Here is a 16,234-nt window from a genome sequence, read left to right on the forward strand (position 1 = left end):
AAAATTATAATGTGCAAATATTGTACAATCCTGGTGTACAAAGCTCTTAGAGACTTACCCAGAAAGTCTCACAGCTGTAATCGCTGCATAAATGTGATTCTAACATGTATTGACTCAGGGGTGTGAATACTTATGTAAATGAGATTCTTCTGTATTTCATTTTCAATAAATTAGCAAAGATTTCTGAAAACATGTTTTCACTTTGTCATTATGGGGTATTGTGTGTAGATGGGTGAGAGAAAAAAACTATTTAATCCATTTTGAATTCAGGCTGTAACACAACAAAATGTGGATAAGTCAAGGGGTATGAATACTTTCTGAAGGCACTGTATGTTAACGACCGTCTCGTTAAGGGCAAAACAGATTTATTGTACATTTGCATTTCCTCGCGTGTCAATTATGTTAATTAGACCGCTGACAGTAATGTGCTTATTCTGGAGGATGTACAGGGAGCTTACCTTCAGCTGAAATGAGTCTGGGGCTTCTCAAGCCCTTAATTGGAGCAATCTGGTATGCTAATGCTGGGCTTGTACAAAAGCCTGCACACCCTGTATCTCTCCAGGCCTGGTTTTAAAGAGTTCTGTTTCTGAATGGAGTTTACCACAGGTTCAGATGGAGGCCATGGTTAGAGGGCAGTGGCTAGGAGACATACAGGAATGCTGACTGTCCATTTACAATGAGCTCACGGCCCACTGTAATACAGCCCCATAGAGATCCTATTCAATTCCTAATTCTATGTACATCCCCTCCTGTTACGCTAGTCATAGTAGCTAGGTTTCCATCCAAGTGGCTACAGATTTTCATGCAAATATTCTAAAATCTGCATAAAAACAATGTGTTTCCATCAGACTGACTTGTTGCGGATAAAAGCCTGTGCGTGATGACGTAGTGCACATAAAAATAACTTTTGCACTACGTTCCCATGTTTCGAATAGTTAACTGGATTTCCATCACCATTTTTACTCTACCAATGGTTTTGTCACAAAAACTGTTGCAATAAATAGCAAACTTGCACAATCTGGGTTTTTTTGCGCATGCTCTCTGGACTTTGCTGATAAATGAGAAATATGGATAAGAGTAAAATCATTAGATTTTATTTGATAATTGGCAGCCAAGTACCAATCATCATGTCACCAGCATTCAAATAATAGTCTACCTTCGATGTTTAGCCTATGGGCAATGTGCCTGATCACTGTGCACTTAACCCCCATGTGAGGTTCATCATAACTTATTGAATCTGCTATAAACTTCTGATGCTTTTCCATGTCGTGGTGGTTCGCCCATATCATCGTGTGACTCCAAGTTTACTTCCATATGATGTTTATTGTATGAATATTTGTGCATAAAGGCATTTCTACCGCCATTTCTCCCATATTTAATTTGACCGACAAAAAAAGATCCCACCATGTCCAACGAGCAAATTGTCTGTCGACATTTCTGAAATTATACCGACATTTCCTGTTTCTGTAAGTCCTGTCGCGACTATCAGCCTCGCTCAAGGTCTGGAGAATACCCTGCCCTGATCAGACAGCATGGGTTGACTACCCGCTCTAGGGGATGAAGAGACCATGGTCTTTTGCTGTGTGGTTTTCCTTGTGGTGTTACTATACAGGCTTTTTCTGTGGATGGCTAGGTAGTCAAGACCCCACGAAGAGGCTGGGTCACATCACATACGCACACACCGTGTCCTTTGGGCTGTGCTGCCAGTCGTAGCACCACAGGGAGAACTGTCTGAGGTCTGGAAGCTATAAATGCTGAGAGAGAGCGAGAGAGCGAGAGAGAGAGAGAGCGAGAGAGAGAGAGAGCGAGAGAGAGAGAGAGAGAGAGCGAGAGAGAGAGAGAATTTGAATCTGTCTCAGGATGGATGCCTGAGCTTTTATGATAGAGTCCATACTTCCTCCAACCCCTTCGTTCAAAATTACATTACATTACATTTAAGTCATTTAGCAGACGCTCTTATCCAGAGCGACTTACAAAATGGTGCATTCACCTTATGATATCCAGTGGAACAACCACTTTACAATAGTGCATCTAAATATTTTAAGGGGGGGGGGGGTTAGAAGGATTACTTTATCCTATCCTAGGTATTCCTTAAAGAGGTGGGGTTTCAGGTGTCTCCGGAAGGTGGTGATTGACTCCGCTGTCCTGGCGTCGTGAGGGAGCTTGTTCCACCATTGGGGTGCCAGAGCAGCGAACAGTTTTGACTGGGCTGAGCGTGAACTGTGCTTCCTCAGAGGTAGGGGGGCCAGCAGGCCAGTGGTGGATGAACGCAGTGCCCTTGTTTGGGTGTAGGGCCTGATCAGAGCCTGAAGGTATGGAGGTGCCGTTCCCTTCACAGCTCCGTAGGCAATCACCATGGTCTTGTAGCGGATGCGAGCTTCAACTGGAAGCCAGTGGAGAGAGCGGAGGAGCGGGGTGACGTGAGAGAACTTGGGAAGGTTGAACACCAGACGGGCTGCGGCGTTCTGGATGAGTTGTAGGGGTTTAATGGCACAGGCAGGGAGCCCAGCCAACAGCGAGTTGCAGTAATCCAGACGGGAGATGACAAGTGCCTGGATTAGGACCTGCGTCGCTTCCTGTGTGAGGCAGGGTCGTACTCTGCGAATGTTGTGGAGCATGAACCTACAGGATCGGGTCACCGCCTTGATGTTTGTGGAGAACGACAGGGTGTTGTCCAGGATCACGCCAAGGTTCTTAGCACTCTGGGAGGAGGACACAAGGGAGTTGTCAACCGTGATGGCGAGATCATGGAACGGGCAGTCCTTCCCCGGGAGGAAGAGCAGCTCCGTCTTGCCGAGGTTCAGCTTGAGCTGGTGATCCGTCATCCACACTGATATGTCTGACAGACATGCAGAGATGCGATTCGCCGCCTGGTTATCAGAAGGGGGAAAGGAGAAGATTAATTGTGTGTCGTCTGCATAGCAATGATAGGAGAGACCATGTGAGGATATGACAGAGCCAAGTGACTTGGTGTATAGCGAGAATAGGAGAGGGCCTAGAACAGAGCCCTGGGGGACACCAGTGGTGAGAGCGCATGGTGCGGAGACAGATTCTCGCCACGCCACCTGGTAGGAGCGACCTGTCAGGTAGGACGCAATCCAAGCGTGGGCCGCGCCGGAGATGCCCAACTCGGAGAGGGTGGAGAGGAGAATCTGATGGTTCACAGTATCAAAGGCAGCAGATAGGTCTAGAAGTATGAGAGCAGAGGAGAGAGAGTTAGCTTTAGCAGTGCGGAGAGCCTCCGTGACACAGAGAAGAGCAGTCTCAGTTGAATGACCAGTCTTGAAACCTGACTGATTTGGATCAAGAAGGTCATTCTGAGAGAGATAGCAGGAGAGCTGGCCAAGGACGGCACGTTCAAGAGTTTTGGAGAGAAAAGAAAGAAGGGATACTGGTCTGTAGTTGTTGACATCGGAGGGATCGAGTGTAGGTTTTTTCAGAAGGGGTGCAACTCTCGCTCTCTTGAAGACGGAAGGGACATAGCCAGCGGTCAAGGATGAGTTGATGAGCGAGGTGAGGAAGGGGAGAAGGTCTCCGGAAATGGTCTGGAGAAGAGAGGAGGGGATAGGGTCAAGTGGGCAGGTTGTTGGGCGGCCGGCCGTCACAAGACGCGAGATTTCCTCTGGAGAGAGAGGGGAGAAAGAGGTCAAAGCACAGGGTAGGGCAGTGTGAGCAGGACCAGCGGTGTCGTTTGACTTAGCAAACGAGGATCGGATATCGTCAAACTTCTTTTCAAAATGGTTGACGAAGTCATCCGCAGAGAGGGAGGAGGGGAGGGGAGGGGGAGGAGGATTCAGGAGGGAGGAGAAGGTAGCAAAGAGCTTCCTAGGGTTAGAGGCAGATGCTTGGAATTTAGAGTGGTAGAAAGTGGCTTTAGCAGCAGAGACAGAAGAGGAGAATGTAGAGAGGAGTGAGTGAAAGGATGCCAGGTCCGCAGGGAGGCGAGTTTTCCTCCATTTCCGCTCGGCTGCCCGGAGCCCTGTTCTGTGAGCTCGTAGTGAGTCGTCGAGCCACGGAGCAGGAGGGGAGGACCGAGCCGGCCTGGAGGATAGGGGACAGAGAAAATCAAAGGATGCAGAAAGGGAGGAGAGGAGGGTTGAGGAGGCAGAATCAGGAGATAGGTTGGAGAAGGTTTGAGCAGAGGGAAGAGATGATAGGATGGAAGAGGAGAGAGTAGCGGGAGAGAGAGAGCGAAGGTTGGGACGGCGCAATACCATCCGAGTAGGGGCAGAGTGAGAAGTGTTGGATGAGAGCAAGAGGGAAAAGGATACAAGGTAGTGGTCGGAGATTTGGCGGGGAGTTGCAATGAGATTAGTGGAAGAACAGCATCTAGTAAAGATGAGGTCAAGCGTATTGCCTGCCTTGTGAGTAGGGGGGGAAGGTGAGAGGGTGAGGTCAAAAGAGGAGAGGAGTGGAAAGAAGGAGGCAGAGAGGAATGAGTCAAAGGTAGACGTGGGGAGGTTAAAGTCACCCAGAACTGTGAGAGGTGAGCCATCCTCAGGAAAGGAACTTATCAAGGCGTCAAGCTCATTGATGAACTCTCCAAGGGAACCTGGAGGGCGATAAATGATAAGGATGTTAAGCTTGAAAGGGCTGGTAACTGTGACAGCATGGAATTCAAATGAGGAGATAGACAGATGGGTCAGGGGAGAAAGAGAGAATGTCCACTTGGGAGAGATGAGGATTCCAGTGCCACCACCCCGCTGGCTCGATGCTCTAGGGGTATGCGAGAACACGTGGGCAGACGAAGAGAGAGCAGTAGGAGTAGCAGTGTTATCTGTGGTAATCCATGTTTCCGTCAGCGCCAGGAAGTCTAGGGACTGGAGGGTAGCATAGGCTGAGATGAACTCAGCCTTGTTGGCTGCAGACCGGCAGTTCCAGAGGCTGCCGGAGACCTGGAACTCCACGTGGGTCGTGCGCGCTGGGACCACCAGGTTGGAGTGGCAGCGGCCACGCGGTGTGAAGCGTTTGTATGGCCTGTGCAGAGAGGAGAGAACAGGGATAGACAGACACATAGTTGACAAGCTACAGAAGTGTTGTTTCTTGTATTATTGTCTCCTGTGTCTTTAGAGAACTGTTTCACTTTGATATCCTTTTTCTTCTGTCCTGATTTTCTCTTTCTTTTCTTCTGTTAACTAGATATTCTTTGTTGTTCTTCGTTAGCTAGCTAGCTTCTTCCAAAAGAGTCCCTAGCAACTGCTTAGCAACTGGTAAACAATTCAGCTAGCTAAGATAACTACAATTTTATGAAAAAAAGTTATTTTTCAAAAGCCTATCTTCTTTGTTTGTTGCTTGTTTTTTCTCCTATTCAGTCTTGCAGTTTTCTTTTGCTTTTTTCCGATGTACTTCACTCTAAAAACCATGTAAATTTCAATATTTGTAGGAGCTCATTTTTCAGCTGCTGCTGCTCAAATTGGAGTTCCGGAACACGAATGGCGGAAACATACAGTAATCACTACCATCACTGCAGTGGCCATGAAGCCTTGGTGAGGAAGCCATTTCTCAGCCATCCCTAACAAGATTTTACTTAATTTTAAGAGTTAATTTAATAACATTATTTCATTGTGAAAGTACATTTTCTATTTAACTTTTGATCATTTAAAAATATATACGTATTTCTGTGTTACGACTTCCGCCGAAGTCGGTCCCTCTCCTTGTACGGGCTGCGTTCGGCGGTCGACGTCACCGGCTTTCTAGCCATCGCCGATCCACTTTTCATTTTCCATTTGTTTTGTCTTTGTTTTCTACACACCTGGTTTCTATTCCCCAATTACATGTTCATTATTTAACCCTCTGTTTCCCCCATGTTTGTGTGCGTGTTTGTATATAATGTTCAGGTCGTTACTTGTTGGCTGGTATTGTTTGCCGGGTTCGTTATTACGCCCGTTATTTACGAGTAACCGGTATTTTCACGCACCTTTAGTATTTGTTTTATTCTGGTGCTGTTCGTGGAATAAATTACCTTGTACACTCACCTCTGCTCTCCTGCGCCTGATTCCATGCACCAGTTACCCATAGCCTGACATTCTGCTTTGTCATGCATATGGAATATGGCAGGTACTGTAGATGGAATAACTCTCTTGTTTATGTTTGTAATTTACAGAGATTTCCTCGGCAAAGTGAATTAGCCTTCAGTCTAAACTAAAGCAACCTGTGGGTGTTGTGGCTGCCCTTCCACTCTGATGCATCTGAGACACTTAAAACGCTCACAAAAAGCCTTTCAGATTAATGGCAAAACATACCACGTTTTCTACAAACCAGCAGGACATGAACCCATCACTCTCTGTTAGAAAACACTTTCCAAATAATTACTCAACAGTTATGCAATGTCTTAACTTGTCTTTTGAAGGCGTCGCTACGTTTTTGAATTGACATTCTCCGCTGTTTTGGCCGTGTGGTTTAAAAAGGGCGGTCAACTTTTAGGATTGGATCTTAAGGAAGGCATTTCATCATACACAGCCGTTGTCAAAAGTAATCTTTGATTTAAAGCTTTCACTCTGGAATGGTTTTGTATGTATTTCAGGATTTCAAGTGACCACAATCTAACAGTGAACCCAACAGAAATGTATTACTTTGGCTTTTATCATTGTCATATTATCTGGTTAAATGACATCAATAAGAACCTGTTGGAATGTTCAACAAAGGACTGCATATGTGAGTGTGTGTTGGGAAGGATTGTGACACGCTGAGATTGTTGTCGCTAATTCTGTTTTGTCTGCTCTAATCTTCCATGTCTGAGCTTTACATTTCGAGTCAGAGAATGGGGCCACGCCCAGGCATTGCTCCTGAGTGTGTGTGTGGTGTGTGTGTGTGTGTGTGTGTTGTCTTCATCCACTTGGTATGCCACACACAGATGTAATCTACTTTTATACAGAGTGTTAGTCATCTATGTGATCCGTAGATGGTTGATTGGGATTTAGCTTACACAAACACATACGCATGCACGCACGCACGCACACACACCACACACACACACACACACACACACACACACACACACACACACACACACACACACACACACACACACACATTCCCCTATTTGATAGAAAACCTGTAGCTCCACAATCTGTTTCTGTTTGTGTTCAGGTGACTTTTCCTGTATGGTGAAATTTCGTTCCATTTCCTGATGATACAGTATCTCCAGGACCCATGCTGCACAACATCAGTAGATGCTATGTGATGTGACATTTTCCCTCTGTGCCTTCCACGGGGACCCCGGTGTGTGGGACTGTGTGTGTGTTGGCGGTTCAGTTTGACGATGTGACTTTCCTGGTCTCCTTTAGTATCGTTTGATGCTCTGTCTAGTTCACCTGTCTGGCCTTCAGAGATAGCACACAGCGTTCACGTTCTGCCTCTGTCTGTCATCTTGTCTAGACAGCCTGTTGTACACATTCCAGTCACTTACATTCTCTTCAGAGTCAGGAGCACTCACAGACGCAAGCAAGCACGCACACACACACACAGTCTTGTATAACTAACCTTGTGGGGACACACAACTCAGGCCCATTCAAAATTCTATTTTCAGTAACTCTAACCCTAACCCTAACCTTAACCCAAAAACCTAACCTTTACCCTAACCTTAAAACTAACCCTAGTTCCTAACCTTAACCCTTAACACTAATTCTAACACTAATTCTAACCTTAACCCTAAACCCTCTAGAAATAGCATTTAACCTCGTGGGGATTAAAAAATGTCCCCAGTTGGTCAAATTTGAGTTTGTTTACTATTCTTGTGGGCACTTCTGGTTCCCACAAGAATAGTTAAACACGTCCACGTCCACGTGCACACACACTCACTCACTCACACACACACACACACACACACACACACGCACACACACACACACACACACACACACACACACACACACACACACACACACACACACACACACACACACACACACACACACACAAAATGCAATCAAATGGACAGACAAGTCCCATTGGTGATTATTGTGAAGGTCACCAAGTCCATCCCTGGAGAGTGAAAAGTATATAAAAAAAATGAAGATTGAAAACACTTTTTGATTGAGTCTACTCTCAGCTGTACATCTTTTCTTTGTGACATTCTGGCAGTGTACTTTCCTATCTTTCTCTTTCTCTCTCTGTCTCTCTCTCTCTCTGTGACAGTGTGAACGGTGACTATGTGTAACGCCCTGGCCATAGAGAGGGGTTTTTTGTTTATTTTGGTTAGGCCAGGGTGTTACATTGGGTGGGCGTTCTATGTTCCTTTTTCTATGTTTTGGTATTTCTTTGTTTTGGGCCATGTGTGTGGCTCCCAATCAGGCACAGCTGAAGCTCGTTGCTGCTGATTGGGAGTCACACATAAGGAGCATGTTTTTCCTTTGGGTTTTGTGGGTAATTGTTTCTGTTTGAGTATTTTCCTAACAGGACTGTTTGCTGTCGTTTTTGTTCATTTTGTAGTGTTCTCTTGTTTATTTGAATTAAAATTCTAATGATGAACACATCCTCTGCTGCACCTTGGTTCCCTCTTCCAGACAGCCGTTACAGAATTACCCACCAACAACGGACCAAGCAGCAGAGGAAGGAGCAGCACAAGGAGAGGCACCAGGAGAAAGGCTATCTGGAGACATGGACTTGGGAGGAAATCCTGGACGGGAAAGGACCATGGACTCAAGCTGGGGATTATCGCCGCCCACAGTGGGCGATCGAGGCGGCGAGAGCTGAGAGGCGCTGGTATGAGGAGAGGGAGCGCAACGGACACGGGAGGCAACCCCACAATTTTTTTTTGGGGGGGGCACACGGGGAGATTGGCGGAGTCAGGTGGTAGACCTAAGCCAACTCCCCGTGCTTACCGGAAGCAGCGTGGTACTGGTAAGACACCGTGTTATGCTGTGGAGCGCACGGTGTCCCCAGTGCGCGTTCAAAGCCCGGTGCGCTACATACCAGCCCCCCGCAAGTGCCATGCGAGTGCAGGCATCGAGCCAGGGCGGATGGTGCCAGCTCAGCGCGTCTGGTCTCCAGTGCGCCTCCTCGGTCCAGGTTATCCTGCGCCGGCGTTGCGCACTGTGTCTCCAGAGCGCTGGGAGGGTCCAGTTCGCCCAATGCCTGCTCTCCGCCCGTGCCGGGCCAAAGTGGGCATTCAGCCTGGAGTGTGGGTAAAGAGTGTCCGTACCAGAACTCCAGTGCTCCCCCACAGCCCGGTTTATCCTGTGCCACCTCCCAGGACCAGGCCTCCAGTGGGTCTCCCCATCCTGGTCCGTCCTGTGCCACCTCCCAGGACTAGGCCTCCAGTGGGTCTCCCCATCCTGGTCCGTCCTGTGCCACCTCCCAGGACTAGGCCTCCAGTGGGTCTCCCCATCCTGGTCCATCCTGTGCCACCTCCCAGGACTAGGCCTCCAGTGGGTCTCCCCATCCTGGTCCGTCCTGTGCCACCTCCCAGGACTAGGCCTCCAGTGGGTCTCACCTGTCCAGAGCTGCCCGCCAGTCAACAGTCGTCAGAGCTGCCCGCCAGTCAACAGTCGTCAGAGCTGCCCGCCAGTCAACAGTCGCCAGAGAGGCCAGACTGCGCTGAACTGCCGGAGTGGCCAGACTGCGCTGAACTGCCGGAGTGGCCAGACTGCGCTGAACTGCCGGAGTGGCCAGACTGCGCTGAACTGCCGGAGTGGCCAGACTGCGCTGAACTGCCGGAGTGGCCAGACTGCCCTGAACTGCCAGAGTGGCCAGGGACGCCCGCCAGCCCGGTGAGTCCTGTGCCTACGCCTAGGGCCAGGCCTCTGTCCTGTCTCCCCAGCCTGGTGAGTCCTGTGCCTGTGCCCAGGGCCAGGCATCCATCATGTCTCCCCAGCCTGGTGAATCCTGGGTCAGTGCCGTCGGAGCCGCCAGGGACGCCCGCCAGCCGGGCGCAGCCAGGGACGCCCGCCAGCCGGGTGCAGCCAGGGTCGCCCGCCAGCCGGGCGCAGCCAGGGACGCCCGCCAGCCGGGCGCAGCCAGGGTCGCCCGCCAGCCGGGCGCAACCATCGCCGCCCGCCAGCCGGGCGCAATCAGGGTCGCCCGCCAGCCGGGCGCAACCATCGCCGGTCGCCAGCCGGGCGCAACCAGGGTCGCCCGCCGGCCGGGCGCAGCCATCGCCGCCCGCCAGCCGGGCGCAGTCAGCGTCGCCCACCAGACCTTCGGCGCGGCCAGGTGCGCCACATAAGAGGGCGACGTCAAGGGTGGAGCAGAGGCCACGTCCCGCACCTGAGCCGCCGCCGTAAGAAGGCCCACCCGGACCCTCCCCTTCAGAGTCAGGTTTTGCGGCCGGAGTCCGCACCTTTGGGGGGGGGTACTGTAACGCCCTGGCCATAGAGAGGGTTTTTTTGTTTATTTTGGTTAGGCCAGGGTGTTACATTGGGTGGGCGTTCTATGTTCCTTTTTCTATGTTTTGGTATTTCTTTGTTTTGGGCCATGTGTGTGGCTCCCAATCAGGCACAGCTGAAGCTCGTTGCTGCTGATTGGGAGTCACACATAAGGAGCATGTTTTTCCTTTGGGTTTTGTGGGTAATTGTTTCTGTTTGAGTATTTTCCTAACAGGATTGTTTGCTGTCGTTTTTGTTCATTTTGTAGTGTTCTCTTGTTTATTTGAATTAAAATTCTAATGATGAACACATCCTCTGCTGCACCTTGGTTCCCTCTTCCAGACAGCCGTTACACTATGTCAAGTGGCACAGTGTGGAACATTATGTCCAAATGAACATAGGTTGTGGCAAATAGAATAGACCAGGTATGACAGGCATCCAGCGGATTATTCTGTAGCCTCTGCTCTTGATTAGGTGAACTGATGCGGTTTTAATTGGAATAGCCTCAAGACTCAAGATAATTTAATCTAATTCACAATAATATTAGCTCATTTATTCACATTGTTCATTTTAATTGTTAGAAATGTGTAGGTTCTGTTTCTCTGAGATTATCTGAGGTAAACCGATTGTTATTGATTTGAATTAATTCCTCTTTTAATTTAAACGTATAAACAGTTTGCTCAAAGCAAAAGGCATCAAAAGCTGTTTTTTTTCTCTTCCTCTTCTCTCAAACCAATTATAAACTTCACAGCTGAATTAATGATTCGCGCAGCGTATAGAGGAGTAGGTTTACTCCCGTCGTTTGCTGAGAGTTCTGTGGTTATTAGTATTTTAGGACTTTTCTGCATTTAGATACGAAGTCCATGGGTTCCCTAAGGGTTTGTTTCCCAACAATCAAGGCCCAAACTCCACTGCTGAAAACGTTGAATAATGCATCGTTCCTATCTATCCCCCTTCCTTCCTTCCTTCCTTCCATCTTTCCTTCCATCCCTCAGCATCTTCCTCATCTTTTTTCTCTCTCCCTCTTCCTCAACCTTCATTTTTTTCCTGCCATCCCTCTCTTTCCCTTCCTTCTTTCTCAATGTGATCTAATAGTATAATAATAATAATGATGAATTCAATTTCTTGAGCGCTTTTCATTTACAGACATAAATTGTGAAACTATTTATATTGTGAGCAACCAGTGTTGCATTGGGTCAAAGAAATTTGGTGGAAAGAAACCATCATTTCACTTCTTTAGTCTGTGAGGGATACGTCAAAGGTTCAGTCCACCCCCAAACTGTATCCAATTAGATGGTGTCAATCTGCTCCTGCATATTTCTTCTAATCCACTGTATAGCCGGATGTACACAACAACAGATGGATTGCAGTACTGACCCAGCTCATCTTCATCACCTACGTGGTGTGAGTTATTGAGAGCCTTCCTCTCTACTCCAGCGGCTTTAACCTAACTGGTAAAATCATCATTTCTCTCTGTATAGTTTTGCTGTAAGGGAGTCGCAGTCGCCCCCTCATCTGTAGATTAATCCAGAAGCTTTCAAAGTGCTGAAAAGATGGGAATTGAGGGGGATTTTACATTAAAGGGAAGGTTTAGGATTGACTACAGCAGTGTTTCCTACTCTAGTCCTCCAGTACCCCCAAAAGATCACTTTTGTTAATACTCCCTAACAAACTCATTGAGGGCTTGATGATTAGCTGGCAAGTTGAATCAGGTGTTCTTGTCCGGGGCCACAATATAAATGTGTACTGTTGGGGTGCCGGAGGACTGGAGTTGGGAAACAATGGACTATAGCAGTAGCTCTGTTTTCAATGATATGAGAACAGTCTGGGCCTATATTGATTAGAATATTCCTAGGCCTTCGCCTATACAGTTCAAAGTACACATAAGGGAAAATCAGCCAATAGAAAAATATTTGTTATTCCACCTCCTCATCAACAATGTCTTCAAAACGTGACAGGTTTTCATTGAACATAATAAAGTGATTTTTTTCCTTAAGGCCAGAATGAGTCTGTCGCTCTCTCTCTGCTGAATATTAACATTGATTCAGATCTGTTTATGGCCTGTCATAAAGACCATAGATTTACAGAGCCTGGCACTGACAGTCTTATAAAGGTGTCAGTCTACCAGTGGAACTATACTGCTCTTTGGCCTGCAGTTAACTGCCTCAAGGTATTTAACGGTTTTCATAAAGTCTCAATGTGATTTATTAACGTTGTATGTGGGAAGCTGGGCCTCTGGGCATTCTGACCTAGGCCTCTGGGCATTCTGATAAAGACCATGTAGGATGAAATGTCAATAATTATAACTAGAAGTCAATGAGAGCTGCATCTGTGATTCTGAGTGCATCAAAGTCATATGAGTGGATAAAATGTGGATTGGTGGTAGTGGATACATAAGTAAGTGGGTGGGATACGGCAGCCATTTTATGTAAAATTGCCATGTGGACTATCACGGTGGAGAGGTGAGGAGGAAATTGACAAAGTAGACTCTGTTTTATGCAAGATGGCGCCGACAGAGATGGTCGCTTCGCTTTGAGTCCTTAGGAAACTATGCAGTATTTTTTATTTTTTTATGTATTATTTCTTACACTGTTACCCCAGGAAATCTTAAGTGCTATTACATACAGCCGGGAAGAACTATTGGATATAAGAGCGACGTCAACTTACCAACATTACAACCAGGAATATGACTTTCCCGAAGCAGATCTTCTGTTTGGACCACCACCCAGGACAATGGATCTAATCCCAGAAGCCGACCCAAGACAACGGCGCTGCAGAAGGGGCAGACGGAGCGGCTTCCTGGTCAGGCTCCATAGACGTGCACATCGCCAACCGCTCCCGCGTATACTACTCGCCAATGTCCAGTCTCTTGACAACAAGGTAGACGAAATTCGAGCAAGGGTTGCCTTCCAGAGAGACATCAGAGATAGTAACATTCTCTGTTTCACGGAAACATGGCTCTCTCGGGATATGTTGTCGAAATCGGTTCAGCCACCAGGCTTCTCCATGCATCGTGCCGACAGAGATAAACACCTCTCTGGAAAGAGGGAGGGCGGGGGTGTATGCTTCATGATTAACGGCTCATGGTGTAATCATAAGAACATACAGGAACTCAAGTCCTTTTGCTCACCCGACCTAGAATTCCTTACAATCAAATGCCGGCCATATTACCTTCCAAGAGAATTCTCGTCAGTTATCGTTACAGCTGTGTACATTCCCCCTCAAGCAGACACCAAGATGGCCCTAAAGGAACTTCACTGGACTCTATGTAAACTGGAAACCATATATCCTGAGGCTGCATTTATTGTAGCTGGGGATTTTAACAAAGCAAATGTGAGAACAAGGCTACCTAAATTCTATCAGCACATTGATTGCACTACACGCGGGGATAATACACTCGACCACTGCTACTCTAACTTCCGCGATGCATACAAAGCCCTCCCCCACCCTCCCTTCGGCAAATCCGACCACGACGCCAACTTGCTCCTACCGACTTATAGGCAGAAACTCAAACAGGATATACCAGTGACTAGAACCATTCAACGCTGGTCTGACCAATCGGAATCTACGCTTCAAGATTGTTTTGATCACCCGGACTGGGATATGTTCCCGTCAGCCTCAGAGAATAACATTGACCTATACGCTGATTATGTGAGTGAATTTATAAGGAAGTGCACTGGAGATGTTGTACCCACTGTGACTATTAAAACCTACCCTAACCAGAAACCGTGGATGGATTGCGGCATTCACGCAAAACTGAAAGGGCAAACCACCGCATTTAACCATGGAAAGAGGTCTGGGAATATAGACAGTGTAGTTATTCCCTAAGCATTGCAATCAAACAAGCGAAATGCCGGACAGGGACAAAGTGGAGTCGCAATTCAACGGCTCAGACATGAGACGTATGTGGCAGGGTCAACAGTCAATCACAGACTACAAAAAGAAAACCAGCCATGTCACGGACACCGACGTCACACTTCCTGACAAACTAAACACCTTCTTTGCCCACTTTGAGGATAACACCGTCGCGGCCCGCTAACAAGAACTGCCCCCCCCTCTCCTTTTCCGTGGCCGACTTGAGTTAAACATTTAAATCTGTTAACCCTCGCAAGGCTGCTGGCCCAGACACCATCCCTAGCCGCGTCCTCAGAGCATGCGCAGACCAGCTGGCTGGTGTGTTTACGTTCTTTATCCCAGTCTGCTGTCCCCACATGCTTCAAGATGGCCACCATTGTTCCTGTACCCAAGAAGACAAAGATAACTGAACTAAATGACTACTGCCCCGTAGCACTCACTTCTGTTATCATGAAGTGCTTTGAGAGACTAGTCAAGGATCATATCACCTCCACCTTACCGGTCACCATAGACCCATTTCCGTTTGCATACCGCCCATAAGGTCCACAGACGATGCAATCGCCATCACACTACACACTGCCTTATCCCATCTGGACAAGAGGAATACTTATGTAAGAAGGCTGTTCATTGACTACAGCTCAGCATTCAACACCATAGTACCCTCCAAGCTCATCATTAAGCTGGAGGCCCTGGGCCTCGACCCCGCCCTGTGCAATTGGGTCCTGGACTTTCTGACGCGCCACCCCCAGGTGGTGAAGGTAGGAAACAACATCTCTACCTCACTGACTCTCAACACTGGGGCCCCACAAGGGTGCGTGCTCAGCCCCCTCCTGTACTCCCTGTTCACCCATGACTGTGTGGCCATTCACGCCTCCAACTCAATCATCAAGCGTGCAGATGACACAACAGTAGTGGGCTTGATTACTAACAACAACGAGACAACCTACAGGGAGGAGGTGAGGGCACTCCGAGTGTGGTGTCAGGAAAACAACCTCTCACTCAACGTCAACAAAACATAGGAGATGATCGTGGACTTCAGGAAACAGCAGAGGGAGCACCCCCCTATCCACATTGAAGGGACAGCAATGGAGAAAGTGTTAAGTTTTAAGTTCCTCGGCGTACACATACATACTGTATTTTATACCATCTATTGCACCTTGTCTATGCTGCTCGGCCATCGCTCATCCATATATTTATATGTACATATTCTCATTCACCCCTTTTAGATTTGTGTGTATTAGGTAGTTGTTGGGGAAATATTAGATTACTTGTTAGATATTACAGAACTGTCGGAACCAGAAGCACAAGCATTTCGCTACACTCGCATTAACATCTGCTAACCATGTGTATGTGACAAATTTGATTTGATTTGCCACTGCCAAGTGACGTATCACCTAGTCACCTTCTGGCATCACATATCAATAAGTCAGTCAATATCTGAGGCTAACCAGGCCAGACCTATAGCCCACCCTACAGCAGTCAGGTGTGAAACACTACTCTAATGGAGACATAAATACCCTAGTCAGCTCTCACTGTTCTAACTTATCTCTCTCTCTATTTCTTTCTTTATTTCTTTCTTCTTTCTTTCTTTCTTTCTTTCTTTCTTTCTTTCTTTCTTCTTCTTTCTTTCTTTCTTTCTTTCTTTCTTTCTTTCTTTCTTTCTTTCTTTCTTTCTTCTTTCTGTCTTTCTTTCTTTCTTTCTTTCTTTCTGTCTCTCTGTCTCTCTGTCTCTCTGTCTCTCTCTCTCTCTCTCTCTCTCTCTCTCTCTCTCTCACCTATCTTTTCTATCCCTCTCTGTCTATCTCTCCACAATTTTCCCTCATATTTTCACTCCCCATTCTCTTTCTCTGTATACCACCTTCCCCCACACTTTCACTCCATTCTCTCCTCTTACTTTCTCTGGCACTGACAGAAAGGCGAAAAGAGGTGTGTATCTCCTCCTGTTTTCTCTGTGTGAGTCAAGCTGTCTCTCCCTCTCCTCTTTCTTTTTCCATCGCTCATCTTTCCATCCACCTCCCTCCCTTTCTTCCTCTCTATCTTGTCAGAAACACATTTCCAGGAATTCCCTCCGGCTG

The sequence above is a fragment of the Salmo salar genome, chromosome 16 (genome assembly GCF_965601325.2).
Source record: "Salmo salar chromosome 16, fSalSal1, whole genome shotgun sequence".
In the NCBI taxonomy this organism is placed as follows: Eukaryota; Metazoa; Chordata; class Actinopteri; order Salmoniformes; family Salmonidae; genus Salmo; species Salmo salar.